The following is a 16,375-nucleotide window of genomic DNA, read 5'->3' on the forward strand; positions in this document are numbered from 1 at the left end:
TTTTTTCACTGTGCAGCACAACTACTAGGACCTCAGATGCTGCCACCACCTGCAACTTGAGCCAGCTGAAGCCGCAGCGGTGCTTCCTTCATTCATCAGGCATCATCGGTGGCATTAACCCTATGATTTCTAAACAGCAAACATGTTTTAAATATTTATTTATATATATATTATTAATATTCATGTCGATGTATTTAAATATTTGTCATCTGGCCAGTTGCTCTGCAGTGCTTGAGTTAATTACCCCAACAAGTCAACAGCTGATTAATTGGCTAAAACTGAAGAGTCTAGACTTCAGAATGGTAGCTATTTCCGTAGGCCAGCTCAGCGAAAAAAAATAAAAACTAAAGTAGGAGAAACAGAACAATCAGAGGCGTAGCGAAAGGGGGGCTATTGAATTTCCATAAACTACATATACATACATATACAATGCAATCAGGGGTTAGTTGAACTTGGCCAACAAATTCGGACAGCAAGCCCTGTTCATTGGCCATTAACAACACCTTTTGGGCCGCGTCTCATTTATGTCACCGCACGAAAACGAACAGATTTTGATTTATGTCGTCCACTCTGAGTGCTGAATATGAAATCAATAGTTCGATTTCGGGCTCTTTTCGCTTGCAAATTGAAATCGTGACTTGAAGCTTTAGATAAGACACGGCCCAAATGTAATTGGCGGAACCAGAAAGAAACCCACGAAGCCTAAGAACACACATTTAAAAAGCCATAACATTCATTTGAAACGCGCGGTTCAATGAACTTTGATTTTTGAACCGACCGCCTTGATTTTTGTATAACAGTTTTCGGGAAAATTCCCAAACAGCTGTTGCCTGAATTTTCGATATTTTCTACTCTAGTCTTTGGTTTTTTCTTTTCTGAAAAAGAGAGAGAGTTTTTCTCCAGCTGCGCAGAAGGGCGATAAAAGCCGGGAGAATTCACGCGATGTGCAGAGAGAATTTCCCGACTGATGGAGAAACTTCTGGCAGCTGGTCAAATTTCGAGGATTTTGTCCTGGCTGTGATTCCGGTTTCGTCCTTGTCTGCGGCATGTGTTCCTCTCCTTCTATTCCCCTGCTTTTCCGCTTTTCCTCCCCCGCCACTAGTTTTTCCCCGCCCGGCTCTTGCCGCACCGAATGATTAGGTAAACAACAGCGGAATGCCGTGCCCAAAATTCAATTTGAAATTTTCAGCAAAGAAAACTTGGGAAAAAAACGTAACTTAAATTGGACCAAAGTTAGCAGCGCGAAATTTGTGCTTTAATTTTGAATTCACTAGAAATTTATCTTTTGGGCCTTCTCACACACACACACACACACAAACGCATACATATTTTTTCATAAATTTTACATCAAGTTTTTCGTGTGTTGTACGCACATAATGTTTGTGTTGCCTTAGCATTAGCATACTTAGCCTGGCCCAAGCACATTACACATACGCACCGTTGGCTCCGCACTTTCACCTCTGCCAGGGGAACAGAGGGGCATGGAGGGGGAGGGGGGCTGGTTAGCCAGTTTAGCCAGGTTAGCCAGCGCTGCCTTCATTCACTGGCAATTTACATGCTTTATTCGAGTAATTTAATTGCAAATGTCCCATTAGTGGCAAAGTGAAGAGCCAAACGGCAGGGGTTGGGGTGAACTTTGGTACCATGGGTGCGGGTGTAGTCCTTGAGCGGGGCAAGGGGGCTGCGCCGAGAGGGGAGGGGGGGGGGGGTGATTATCTTGATGGGGGTTAGCTGCCCAATGTTAAGTACAGCAAAGCACAGTGCACAGAAAAAAAGTTTACATTTAACGCAATTTTGCGCACACATCAATGAGGCTCCAAACCACGCATTTGTTTTCAATGTAATAATAACTATTATAATTATAGTAGCACTAACCATATAATATTAGCATTTTTCATCTTAGAATGATGATTTCTTCGCTTTTTAAAAGTACTTTTCTTGAGCTTTGAAACGCATTTCCACGGTGTCTGCTGAAGATTTGCAAAAAAGGCCAACTGAAGTGGGTCTAGAAAGTGGTTTTGTCGGCAGAAGGGGGAGGGGTGTGCCGGCTCCCCCTTGACCCCTCAGCCATTCCATTGCCCTGCTCGCTTTTCGTTGGTGTGACATTTCTTGGGCTCTGTTGTTGGTTTTGTAAGTGTCATTAACATAGCCGAGCAACCGCAAAAAAGCGCAAAATGCATCTCTGGAAATAAGGAAAAGTGGAAAAATAGTAGAATAAATAGAAAAAACAGCGAGCAAAAAAAAAACATTTACTCACACACACACACAGGGAGACAGACAGAGACGGACATATGCAAAAGGCTCTTCAGTGTCTCCTGCTATTTGTCTATGTGTGTGTGTGTGTGTGTGTGTGTGTTTGTGGTGCTTTTTTGTGCCAGTGTGCTTGTGACAGGCCAAAACTAACAACAGCAACAACAACAACACCCAGCCAACTGAAACAAATGCAGAGAAAAAGAAAATAATAAATAAGACTGTTACATAAAATAAGGCCAAAAGATAGGAGGATGCTGGTTCCATTCTGTTTTTAGTGGTGTTTCTAAGGCATTTAGCCATGCAAAAGTGCTCATCTCAAAGCCCTTTGGACCCCCACCCCCCTCAAAATCCTGTGGATATTACCAGCAAACTGTTACTTAAATAGGCCAAACAAATGTACATATGTAAATGTACTTATTCATATTTATTTATGCTCAATACTCACAGCAGTTGGTAAAAGTGCTGACATTTATGACAGATATAAAACAATTTTTATCGCAAAACTATCATTCGGCAACAAACCAAAGGACATTCGCACAGATGTGATTTGATTTGGAAATCAGCAGAAAAGTTTTCTTTGCGCATATGATATCTTTTTGTAAAACTAGACAACAAAGTACGCCAAATTAATGCGAATTTCATAGATATGTTCATATGTGAAATTTTTGAAATGCCTATACTGATTGTGGAATTTTTAAGCATAGCTAAACTATTAGAATGTGGAATAAATTGAAATTTATACACTGCAAGGGCCATAAACATTTTGTATTCCCTTGTCGGCGACTAACAAAAGTTTCGCCCCGAAAACTTGAAAGTTCAATGCACCCGCTGCCCAACCCCAACCCCCTTTTTACCCAGCTTTCAATAAAACCCCATCCAAAACGCGCTCACCTACGCCCATTAAAAACGTGGCAGGGTGCCAGATTGAAAATACAACAAGATTCGCTTGTAAGCCAGCCGCACAAAATATTTACATTAAGTGTGCAAATTTATTTAATGCTCGCCATTAAAATATTGTTTTTTGTTTTTGATCTATGGAAAGTTGCTCCAGTCTTGGCGTTGATTGTCGATCGTTAAGGGCAATTTTCGTATATAGAGGCGTCGTAAAACAAAACGGCGAACGATCCACAAAACTGTCATAATCTCGTTATGATCTCCATATCAAACAAAAACGAGGCTGTTGTCGATAAAAAAAAAACTATGGCATCAAATCGAAATCAATGAATAATTAAGCTGGTCCAGGGCCCATTTAATGGCTTTTTCAGTATCGGAAATTTGCTTTTATTTATTGCAGTCATTAGAGATTAGAGTTTTGTGTGGTACGCCCACCTTAAAATATATACCAAAATCTTAAACTACGCAAATGATATTATCTACAAGTAGGATCCGCCACCAGTGTGAATGGAAACCCCAATGTTTTGGGGTCCAGAATAATGAGCTTTCTTGATTACTCACCAATACTCGGATTCCGGTGTTCACCTGACAACGTTAATTGGGTTTCAAGTTTCTGCGGCGGCCACCTGACCACCAACCATAAATTTATCCCTACCGCCGACATTTTGATATGTGGTTGTTGTTTCTATTGCGTGGCATTCGTGACCGATAATTGTTCATGTGTCAAATTGCAACTAATCGATTAATCGTCAATTGTGTCTTTGTGTCCGTAAATGTCAGTCTGACAGTCTGTCCGTATGACCACTTGTCCGTTTGTCCCTTTTGTCCATTTGTCCGCTTGTGCTTTGCTGTGCGGACATGGGTAGTCTGTCAATCGGTCATCCATACAATGGGTGAGTCGTTGAAGGCTTTTGGTTACCGCGCTGCCAAAATATCGCGAAACCCCCCTACACTCTTGCCAATTTCTGGGGCTTATATATCGTCGTTCCGTCGATATTTGGGTTTTATTTTTTCCTCCGCGCTTGCAAACTCTTTTTTGTGTGACGGAATATTTTTGTTTAGCTGGGCTTTGTTGCTGCGCTGTTGAAATTTCTGTGTGTACTGTTTTATTTCTACTATTTTTATTTTTTTTTTGCCTCATATTGTTTTTGGCTTTGTTTACTTGGGTGGATTGGCTTGATTAGGCTGTCAAAACTGTGGAGTTCGCGGGAAGCATTTAATTCATTGTTGGCGGGCCATCGATGTCAATTGCAATTGTTGGCTGGAAGTCATCAAAGCTGCGGTTAATTGTAATTGAATTTAAATGACAGAAAAAGGTGATGAAAATCGATTGAGACTACAATCTGCCAGTTTTGATCGATAATTATCGATGCCCATCGCTCTTATTTTTAGAATTTAAATCCCTTTAAACTGCATTGCGCATGCCATAAGTATTTAACTTTTATTATTTTTCTAATTTAAATGTATTCCAATTACTTATTGTTTCTTATTTTTTTAGTTTATCTTAATCAATTGACAGCTGCTATTCGATGATTTATTTTGTTTGTGATCCCATAAGCACCGCAGGCGTCGGCCCATCAACAATTAATTGCTAATAAAATCATTAAAAATCCATAACTGAATTAATTAAATAATAAGCAGAAGCTAAGACCATCAAGGATTCACACACCAAATGCAATTAAAGTGAGCGGTGAATGAACTCGGCCAAAATGTGTGAGCTTTGGCTTTTTGCACCATTAATAAACGTGTCAGCTTTGGGTCATTGTTATTCTAATAAACAATAATCGCCGTTTGTTGTTTCAGCTACTGACCCCAAAAAAGGGGGGCGCCCGGCCACGCCCACCGGCAGTTGTTCACACCATACACAACAACAAGAGAACAACAAACAAACAGATCGCGGATCCGTAATGCGGTTGTTAAGCTTTAAAGGGGATTAATGACAGCTAAGGGGTATATATGTATATACATATATGATTATGATTGTATATATGAACCTGTATGTACATAGAGCTCAGTTATGTCAATGGAAGGGGCTACATACTTTATTCAATCTGAGAGGTAATAACGTCTATTAAGATAACTATGATTTATAAGTTTTTATACATGTCTTACGTTCTTTATTCATATATTCTTTATAATTAATAATACTAATAGTAAAATTAGTAATAGTAGACTCCCATACGTAGTAAGATTAAACATAGATAAATCTTTTAAATAAATTCATATATTTTACGTGTTGCATTCATTTATTTTACACACTTAGTTACATAAGATATTAATTTTACATGTTAACTACCCCATTTCAAGAGCCATCTAGCGGCGAAAGCAAATCTCAAAAGCTGCTATAAAATCAAAGCAGCCAATTGTAGCGCCCTCTAGGCGGCAATAAAATACGACTTTAAATTTAAATTGCATTACTCAAAAGTTGAAACCCTCTTGTTTTTAGTTCAGCAGAAGGAATTCATCAATACACCTTTCATCCAAAATAAAAGAGTATTCTTACAGATTTTAACTAATTGTATAAAGTAATTACCGGAGTGAATTTATGTTTTTTCTATTTAGTTGCTAGCTTGATTTTTGCTTTTAAACTCGACTACATCACTGCCTCTCATTTCCCCCAAGGTACTCACCCCTCTGCTCACGCTCTTTCCACGTCAGAGCTGACAGCTGGTTGTAGCTCCTGGAAAATAGCTCGCTCAGGCACTTCCTCCAGTAGGTCGAAATCACATTATTGATATCCTCTGCTGCCACATAAAATCACTGCACCACTCACTCACATTTAGTATATAAAAAAAAAAATCGAAAAAGTCGTTTGCTTATGTAGAACTTTTGAGAAGCGCAGAGAAGGGCACAAATATTTTGGTATTATTTAGTATTAAGTATTTAGTATTATTTAGTATTTTGTATTACGAATTTATTATTATTTAGTATTTAGTATTATTTAGTATTTAGTACTTATTATTATTTGGTATTATTTACCGGGTGACAAAACACCCGGGTTATTGTGATGGCCGCATATAGAGTGTCAACACACTTAGAGTGCCGGTAGCTTGCTGCAGTTCTCTGGTGCGAGTGTGGGTGGCATGGGTTAGGTTCCGGCAAGCTGTCCAGATTGGTTCACCTTCAAATTTGCCAGCAGCGCTCAATTTTCGCAAGGAATCAACGCCGAATAACCGGACAGAAGTGCCAGAAATAAAGGCAACACCTGCAATTTAAGAATATAATTTATATTTATTATATTTAAATATAAATATAAATAATTCCTATTGCCTTCGATTAAAAATGAAATATTTGATTCGATATGAATAAATTAAGATATATTAATGGTCAGCACTTATTTCGGGCAGTGCACTGGGCAGCGGCTACGATGATTGCCATTTATTCGGACTGACTGGTGGGCGGCGTGTGGCCGGCGGTGGGCGTGGCAGCGAACACTTTAGACGGCACGCACACACGCATAAATGTCGCCACTTTGGCACAAAGTGTGTGTGCCGTGGTTGATGGCAAAAGGGGTTATGGGGGGTGTGGTGTCACAAGGGGAAGGGGTCAGTCTTGAATATGCGCAGTTTTTTAATTTTAAAGAGGATTTATTTCGAAAATAAATAAATAATTATCCCAAATAACAAAGTGACATCACACTTAATATATAAAACAGTAGGTTTTTGTATAATAATTGCTCTGATAATGAATTTTAGCTGATTTGCCTTCTCATAGCTTCAAATAGGATATTCCTGTGGCGACTCGATGTCCGAAATTTCAGCAATGTCGTTCAACCGGCTTTGGCACCTGCCGATAGTTAGATAACTGACTTCTGGGCCGTCGCATAATTGGTTGCCACAGGATGCAACACAACTCAAGGATTTTTGTTGTGTGTGCTCTTCCTGTGTGCAGGACAAAATGTCCTCATTTTGCGTTTGGCCGTTCTATAGCTAAGTTTTCATTGGACGACAAAGTGGATAACTACTTATTGGATTTGCTGGGCCCCAAAACCCGGTATCGATAAGTTGGCCAGCTTAATTGCTTCATTTTGTGCGAAACAACTTAACCCATTCAACTGAAAGTAACTTAAATTGCCATCTTTATGCCTAAGTAGAATTAACTTCGGGTCTTTACATTCAACTTTTCTTTCCATTTGACATACATAATAATGATCGACTTTTGTTGTCTGATTTGGTGATTTCAATTTGTAATGCCAGCAAATTGCCGCTTTAATTTGACTTTTCTCAGGCAATTACTTTATTTTGAATGCCTATTTAAGTTTTGCCTAATTAAATTGTAAATTGTTGGCCAGTTTCCCCATTTTCTTGCCACTTATTTCGGATATTTCGCATATTGATGGCACATTTAACTAAGTGACAGGGTCTGCCTTTCGATTTTCTTTGTTTTTTCATCTGCTTTTCGGCGCTGATATTTTTTTTGGATCACTTCATTTTGCAGCTGACAGCGATGTGCACAACATTTCTAAAAGGGGCAGTGTTATTGTTTATAACTATTACTTGTGCTTTGGTTCATAGCTGCGTTCTGAATTGTTTTTAGTAAGTTTTTCTAATTTGTTTTAAGTTTCGAAACCTAATGCAAGTTCGAAGTTTGATCTCTAATCGGAAAATTGTACATCCAAAAACTCGAATCCCATTTGCGCACCACTGAGTCTTGTCTTTCCTTGTCTTTCATTGTCTTTCCTTGTCTTGCCTTTACATTGTTGATTCTGATGGATGACGTTGTTGAATATTGTTGTTGAATAGTGCTGTTGTTGGCTTTGCTGTTTGCTGTTTGGTGCTTTTAACTGCTTAAATTGATACAATTAAGTGCCTTTCGGGGTTGTTTATTTATTCGCATTCTTTATTATTTTTCGCCTTTCTTTTGTGCATCCCCCGCGCTTCCCCCTTGTGGCACTTTATTTATGTGCCTGGATAACAATAAGTGAAGTGTTTGCCCTTTGGGCAATGGTCTGTACAGATTTTCGACGCTTGCCTTGCTTTATTTTCTGTTTTATTTGAGATTTTTTTCTCGTTTTTTTTCACTTTTTTTTCATCTGCTGTTTGCCCAGTCTCAATGCTAATTGATTTATGCCGCCTGCAGGTTGGGCGTGGCTATGTTGGCAGCAGAAATGGAGGTATTATTCGTGCCATAGGACGAATTTGTCACATAGTCCCCAAACAATCGAATTGCAATGATGCGGATCGCGTGTCAGATTTCACACTAGGAAATCAAATTCCAGATTGATAAACTGCTCAATGGCATGCGATGAAGGCATTCAAGTTGGTGGGTCAAAAACTGGCTGAAAACTGGATACGAACTGAGTAAAACAGAAACAATAACTGATGGGTTTCGAGTTTTCCACAAATTTATACATTTCCAACCGCACTTCCCGTTGTTAACTACTATTTGGTTACAGTGGTTAAAATTGCACACACTTAACTCTTTATTTATACAAGTGCATTTTGTAAGTAACGAAAAGAACCTGAGAAAGATGGCTTGTGAGGAAAATGGCTCTGGGTGCTGGCCCACTGTGCGTATGCGTAATGCCTGTTGGCATCCTTGGTCGTCGTGGGTCGTGTTCTCAATTCGTAATGGGCCAACGCAACTGCCTAATTCTCAGTGTCTGCCAACAGCAGCAGCACGCGTTGAATAGCCCGCTCTTTGGACGCTTTTGTTACATTTAACTAATGCATTGTGCCCACGCATAATGCCCGCATCCATACGGACAGGACACTGGGACATAGGGATACAGGGAGCAGGGACATACGGACAGACGGACATACGGACATACGGACACACAGATGGGCATGGGCATAGGCATACATACGAACATACAACGGCTGAACGGACAGTTGGGCAGTCGGACGGACAGAAACATAGCGACGCGATGGAAGGCCATTGTAAGCGCAGTTATCGTTCTGCTCCGGCTCCGCACAGTGGGCGTAAACGGGCAATAATAGTTAGATAGCTTAAGTAATAAGCCATACAAAATCAGGTGTGGGAAACAATTCAACTACTACTTCAAAATTATTGTAGCATACTTGTGAGCACGTGAATATATATTTGGCTACCACTGTAGCAACACTATTCAGCTCGATTCCTGTTTAAAGTTCCCCCTTCAGCTATTCCGCCTGATTTTCCCCCGCAACCCTTTGCCTCCACTAACGCTAAACACGGCTATGGCTAACAAAATTTTGGGCCCAACGAGTTGTATTGTGTTTCTATTTCACTGGTGTCGCCATCCCATCATTCGCAAGCCCTGCAGCCACGGCCGCACTGCCCATCGACCATTTGCTTTCATTCATTTCAATTTTAATTTACAATTATTGGCTGCCCTTGGTCTCTGATGGTGTTCACCATTCACCATTCAGCATTCAGCATTCAGCATTCGCCATTCTCCATTTGGAGAACCAAAAAAAGGACCGACAAGGAGTTGCGCCCAAAGGATTCGTGGCACAAAAGTTTGCCCGCTTCATGACAATTCCTCTTCGTTTTCGGCCATAAAAGAGGCCAAGTACATGACCTACCAAAAAGCGCTGTGAACCAAAAAACCGAACCGAAACAACAACAACAACAACAAAAAAACAGGGAACAAACCGAAAAGAAACTCTAAGAACTCTATCGACGACTGGTAACGAATGTGACATACCCTATTACCTTAAATCGCATGTGATGTTATGATTTTTCGCTTATCTGTGTTTTATATCTTAAATGTATTTGCAATTCATTTAATTGCATTAGTTTTTGATTTTATTTGAAGCATTTTATTCATGGAGTTTTTTCAGTACGCATTTATCATTTTCGCATAATGAGCGTTGAAAAATATTCCCTGGCAATCGGATCGAGTACCGTGGGAAAAACAGATGGAAAACCCGAAAAATGTTCAGACTTTATTCCATGACGGCTTCGTTTTGGCGGCTGTGGCGCCTGGTTGGAAGGTCCTTGTTGTCCTTGTCGTGTTTTTTAACAAACATATCATTGATATTTGCGCCGGCCATTGTCATTGCTGCTGCTGTTGTTGTTGTTGTTGTAGTTGTAGTTGCTGCTGGGCGAAGCTGAGCGAAGCTGGGCGCTTGTAAATGAAACTTTTTGCCCAACGACATTGAAAGTTACGAGGGCCCCTCAATTTGAGTTGCCAACAGAAGCTGCTCTATAACCATCCGTTTCCCCCAACCGAAAACCCCGCTAAACTGCCGCCAGAAATAGGGGGGTAAAAGGGGGTGGGGAGACATGGGCTTTTGGGGGCGACTCAGTCACAGGTGCCTGGAAAATCTGTTTTCATTTTTTTTTATCCTTCGTTTGGCTGCTGGTTGCAAACAGAAGGGTTGGGGCTGTGTGTTTTCCGTGGCCGGGAAAATGCTAAGCAAGTTGAAATGGATATTTTAATTGTTAACGTAACGATTCGGCACAGAGTAAACCAATTATGGAATTCATGATAAAGTTCATACTTTCTTAGCGGGGAAGGGTGTTAAGTAAATAATACGAAACAGCTCGACTTTCCAGCAATGAATGCCCATTAACGCTCAAGTATGAAGAAAACACTGGTTGATTAAGTTATTTCAGATGTAGAGCAGCATCGTGTGAGTGAAATGCATATTTATTTCGTCAGTTTGCGATTCATATTTGAAAACGAAATTAAAAATCAATAAAGTTGTTTGATTCGCGAGTCAAAGGAGTTGTAATTACCTTCACTCGCTGGCAAAGTTGACCATAGAGTAGAGTGACAAGTAGATGAAGCCACCGAGCAGCGTAGTGGTGCCTCCAATCCCATAACCTCCTGCCCCAACCCCCCACCCCAAGCGTATTTGCCCCTTCGCCCGGTTTCATTCCACTTGTCATCTCATTATCAATGGGGCAACGCAAAGCGACTGGGCATGACCCAAAGGTCGTGGCGCCCTTCCATCTTCCATCGTGTCCTTATTACACATTTCCCTGCTGCTCTGGGTCACCACCCTGCCAACCAAACCACCCAACCACCCAACCACCCACCGCCCCACGGCGAAGCCCCTTCCGTGCCCCAAGGCCATCTTCGGTCCGAATTTTTGCTCTTTCTCCTCCTTACGTTCCCTTTTCAGCATTTCTCCTGCGTTTGTTTTAACTTTTTGGGCTTACTCCTTGGCCTTTCGCATGTGTGTGTGTTTGTGTGTGTGTTGCTTATTAAGCATGCAATGCGTGAGTGTGTGTGTGTGTTCAGTGGCGCCCGAAGCGGGTACTGAATGAAATATTGAGTGTGCAAGGTGCAAACACCCCCGTTGAATGAACACCGCATACGCCACTGGCTGCTGGGACTCATACATTTGAGACTGAAAGGGGCTGAATGCCATAAAAACATAAAAACAAATTTAATTTACGTAATTTTCAGTGAATGTCTACATCAGTTTCAGTTTCGGTTTCGGTTTCAGTTTCATTTTCAGTTTCAGTTGAATATGTTTGAAGTGCGGTCGCTTTGGGTCAGCGGCTGTGGGTGGAAAATGTGTGGGCGGAAGTTGTGGGTGGCCGGCTGAGTAACTACCCATTAGACACCCAACCACCCCCTTCCCCCTCGCTCTTTGCTGGCTTTCCTCCTGTGTAAATAAATGTAAATTGTTGATTAATTTTTAATAATGCTCATAAAAGTTGAACAATGTTGTTAAGTTGTTTGCCCCACTCAACCGTCGTGTGTGTGTGTGTGGGTGTGCAAGCACTTGACCCTCTCGGAAAACTCCATTCACTTACCCCTTTTGGTCTTTGGGGCTTCTTAATTGCGCTAATAGCCGTTGAATGGCGACATTTTGATTTCCAGCTCATGGAATTTTGGTTGCTTGTGTGTTGTAAATAAAACTTAGGAACTGAGTAAGTGTTGGAGGAAGTTGGTGAAGGTTTTTATAGCCATACAACAATGTTGGTGTAAGCTTAATGGTTGTAACATTATATTTATAAATTATTGATATTGATCTGTATCTTATTGACATTTGTACATTCAAGTGCAGTTCTATGTGCTTTCCTGAAAGTTCTTAAAATATGTATAGGTTGCTGAAAGTTATTGAGCATTTATGAGCACTTACTTATATCTTAAATTGATTGATAAGTTAACGTACAACAGTGCTGAAAGTTTAGATTTAAGGCACACCTGTTATGATTACTTGAAGGGTTTAAAGCAAAGTTGTGCCACCGCTTATGTGCCACATTTGCATGCTCAATCTTCCGTGCCACTTACATTACCCTCCTACTTTTTACGCAATTTGTATGCACGTTTTTTCGCACACATTCTGTGTCTGCCACAATCCGCTGGTCTTTCCAAGATTATTTCTCAGCACTTTCGGCTTCAATCGCTGCTATAATGTGGCAACTTTAATGACAACTTTAAGATGTTTCTGACTAAATTCAAATTCGAGTATATAACAATCAAAAAAGTTTGCTGAAACTGTTAGAAAAGCGCATATTTTCCGTATAGATTTTAACTTATTTATAATTTAGTAAAGTGAATAATGTTTACATACATAATGGTCGCACAGCACCACTGTACCGTTGTTACCAAACTTTATTTTGCATTTAGCCCGACTTTCTTCTTGTTCTTGTTTTTGTTCTTGCTTCCGGCGGCGATGGCCGCAAACTGCGTGCAACTTCAACTTAATAATACAAAAAATCTGCACTCTTATTATGCCATCAACAATAAAAACAAGCCACAGAGAGCAAAAAACAAAAAAAAACAAGAAACGAAACAACAAAACGACGACGTCGAAGCGGGGCAGCAACAATAACAAAACAAAGTTTGTCGCTCTACAAAACAACGAAAAAAAGGAAAAAAAAGCTAAACAAAATAAAAGAAAATAAGGCAAGAGCAAAATTGCAGACGCAACTTTTAAAATTTGTTGCTGCCTTTCGCTGGCCGCGACAGGACAACTTGATGTCCTTGTCTGCTGCTGACGGAGACTGGGCGGTGGAGTGGGCGGCAGAGTGGGCGTGGAGGGTGCTGACTGTGGAACAACACCGCCGCTCGGAGTTCATCTCGCCGGCTGCACGCTAATGGGCCTGTCGTGCGATCCAAGTTTTAACAACAATCGTGCCACGCTTTGCTCTCACTAAATTATCTTAAAAATCCCATCAAGTAAATGTATTTATACTATCAATTTAAATATTAGAAAATTCTACTTCTGTTTGCGGGGGGCATCCTGTTTAGTTTGGCTTTCAGTTTCCTTGATGGCGTCACGCCTGCGCTCGCCCGTCGTTAGCTGAAGTGAGGTTATGTTTGATAGTTGGCGGGGAGTCGCGCGGTATGATGACGTCAGAGCGGCGGGAAGTCTTCATTGCAATTCGCTGACGGTTTTTGACGGTTTTCCGCTGATTGCTGGCCCACTGACCCACTTGCAATTTAGCTGGCTTCAGCCGGCCGCTCCCAGTGTTTTCCACCCCGTCGCGTCTTCTGGACTCCATCCCCTACCCCTACCCCTCCTCCGTTAAAAAAAAATCTGCATTTGAAACTGTGCAACAAAGGACAAAGTGGGAAAATCATCTTGACTTGTCTTTGGGTCTCAGGTCTCACGGTGTTTTTCGTTATTTTTTAGCTAAGAGCATTTAAGGGAATTTTCCGGTGAAAATGCGCAAGCGCATACAATCCAATACAATCAAGTGGTGAAAAGCTTTGCTAGCGAACAGCTTTTCGATGAGAGCGCCTAACGCTTTATTTGCCAATTAAATACAATTTTTTTGTTCGATTTTTGTACCACGCGGCGTATGAGCGATTTTGTGCGTAGAGTGTGGTGAAAAGACGTACAAGCCGCTCCTACTCTGCCAAGTGCTGTTTATGCTGCTTATGATGATGATCAATAATAAATGATGAAGAGATAATTGCAGCATGTATTATTCAGCATTTTCCGCCGACAATTATATCCGGTTTTCTGCGTGCAAAATGCCCATCAGATCGACGTGGCAATATCAATGGCTGAAAACTTTCGCCCATCGGCGGAGCACACTTTAAAGTTGACTCGGAACACCGAAAGTTGGGCGAGCAAAGCCAAACAAGATGGAGCCAAGTGGAATCATTTTTCCTGTTTGCCCTAGAAACTTTCGCTGGCTCGTCGAGTGTTTACTGTACTGGCACAACATGGCTCAAGTTCTTCCAAAAGACCGATTTTCGCTAAAATGCTGTGCAAATGCCAGCGGGAAAATGGGCAAGATATCGCTATTCAATTGAGCAGCGCTTAAAGTGCCCCTGATGCACTGTGCGAAAAGCTATGAACTACTAGTCTGCTTGGAACCTTCCTGTTTAGGCTTAATGTTTCAAATTTAAGTGCTACCTAGGGTATATCTCATGAACTCAGTTACAGATTTTGAAACGTTTTTGTTTTCTATTTGATCCGATCTTCTATCCGATTTCTTGCAGTGTCTGGCTTAATTGCAATCCTTAACGCCAGCGTAATCTCAATCTCCATCTCCATCTCTTTCAGTTGCTTTCTGATGCTCAAACAAAACGAACACGCTTGTTCATTATGTTTGATGATGTCCGTGATGCTGTTGTTGCTCAAAGTTGTTTGCTTTTGGCAAGCTGTTTGTTTATTTAAAGCAATTGAAAATTAATTAATTTACTTACGTAACCGAAACTGACACAAGTGCAAATAAATGTGCAGCACACACACACTGCGACTAGTTTACTGCCGTGCGAAGTGTTGTTGTTGCTGTTGTCAGTTGTTAGCCAGACACTCACACACACACACAAAAACAGAGACATATACACATACACACACACATACAAAGACAGTGGAAAATCTCTGGCAATGACAATGACAGCGAGGCGTTCAACTTGAAGTTCTGCTGCTGCCAAGCAAAGTAAACACACGGCTCGCAAAATCTGTGCAAAACAAGTGGGTGGCTGGGCGTTGTGCCCCCGGGCTGGAAGGCGGGTGGGCGTGGCAGCGGTTAGGTTTTGAAATTTAGTTGAAATTATAATGAAGCACATTGGGCGAGCTGGGGTGCAAATGAAGTTTCAAAAATGGCGCGACTCTTCGCTCAAGATCCGCAAAAATGTGTGGAAAAAAAATTCAGGAAAGTGTCACATTTTTCGCTTGGCTTTGAAATTTTACTGCCATTCTTGGTGCAGTTAACAATTTCTACCTTTTGTTGCAGCGAGATTATGCACATCAAATAAGGCGTTTAAATATGCCATAGTTGTATGCATTTCATAGATTAAAATCGAGCCATTAAGTAGTTATTAGCTTCAAAAATGTATATCCAACACAATGGCTGGAGGGGAAACTTGCATTTAGTTGGATTAAATATTTAAATGGTGTACAATTCTATTAGCCAAAATGAAGCTGAAAAGCGTCGAAGTGCTGCAAAACAATAAGCAGATTAAAAATAAAATTATGAAAGAGGCTTACGTATTTTCGACAGATTAACGTGGCTTATTTGTCTGCGTTTCTCTAATTTATGTCGGCCATTAAGTGCGCATTTTAAGCTAAATTCAAATTCTAGTTGTTTATATTTATTTATTGTTGGGCAATGAAACGATTTCTGTACATACATACATATGTACGTTGGCTTCAAACAAAGCTACACTCATTTTTGGCCCAATTTGTTCGTCGCCTTGGGCCAAACTTTGTGCACTTGTTTGTTCGTCTTTCGGTTGTTTCACTGTGACTTCCTGCAGCGTCAGAAGAAGAAAAAAGAAAATGGACTGCATTCGCACTTCTTCTAAATCCTCCGTTTTAATGGCCTGGAAAATGGTGTCTTAAAACCGTGTATGTACATACATACATACATAAATACGTCATGTAAAAATCTTAACAATTTCAATAATTCATTTTGAGAAGAATTTAAATGCTTTACTTTTCCTAAGAACACCAAAAGTTGTATTTCGATGTGTATTTTACATACACATGTTCATACACACATTCATATATACAGCAGACATTAAGTGGCTTCATGTGTTTGTTGTTGCTGTCGCTGTTTTGGGGATTCTTTCCCCCTCTACCATCGCATTCTGCTTCTCCCTCATCTTGCTCCACTCCTTGCTCTTGCTCCTTCGCCGTGATGTCGTTGTTGTTGCTATTGCTGCTGTGCTTGTTGTTACATGACAAAAGCTGACGCGTCCATCATTATCTATTGTCTCTTTGGTTGCAACATTCGCCACCCGCTGCGAAGTTGTTGTTGTTGTTGTTCTTGTTCTTGGCTGTGCTGGTGAAACTGCAAAGTACAGTTCTGGTTTTTACGCAGTAACTTAACTGGAATTGCAATTTGTCATATATACCTGCCTAATTTCACTTTCAAACTG

This window comes from Drosophila yakuba, chromosome X (assembly GCF_016746365.2).
Source record: "Drosophila yakuba strain Tai18E2 chromosome X, Prin_Dyak_Tai18E2_2.1, whole genome shotgun sequence".
Taxonomy (NCBI): domain Eukaryota; kingdom Metazoa; phylum Arthropoda; class Insecta; order Diptera; family Drosophilidae; genus Drosophila; species Drosophila yakuba.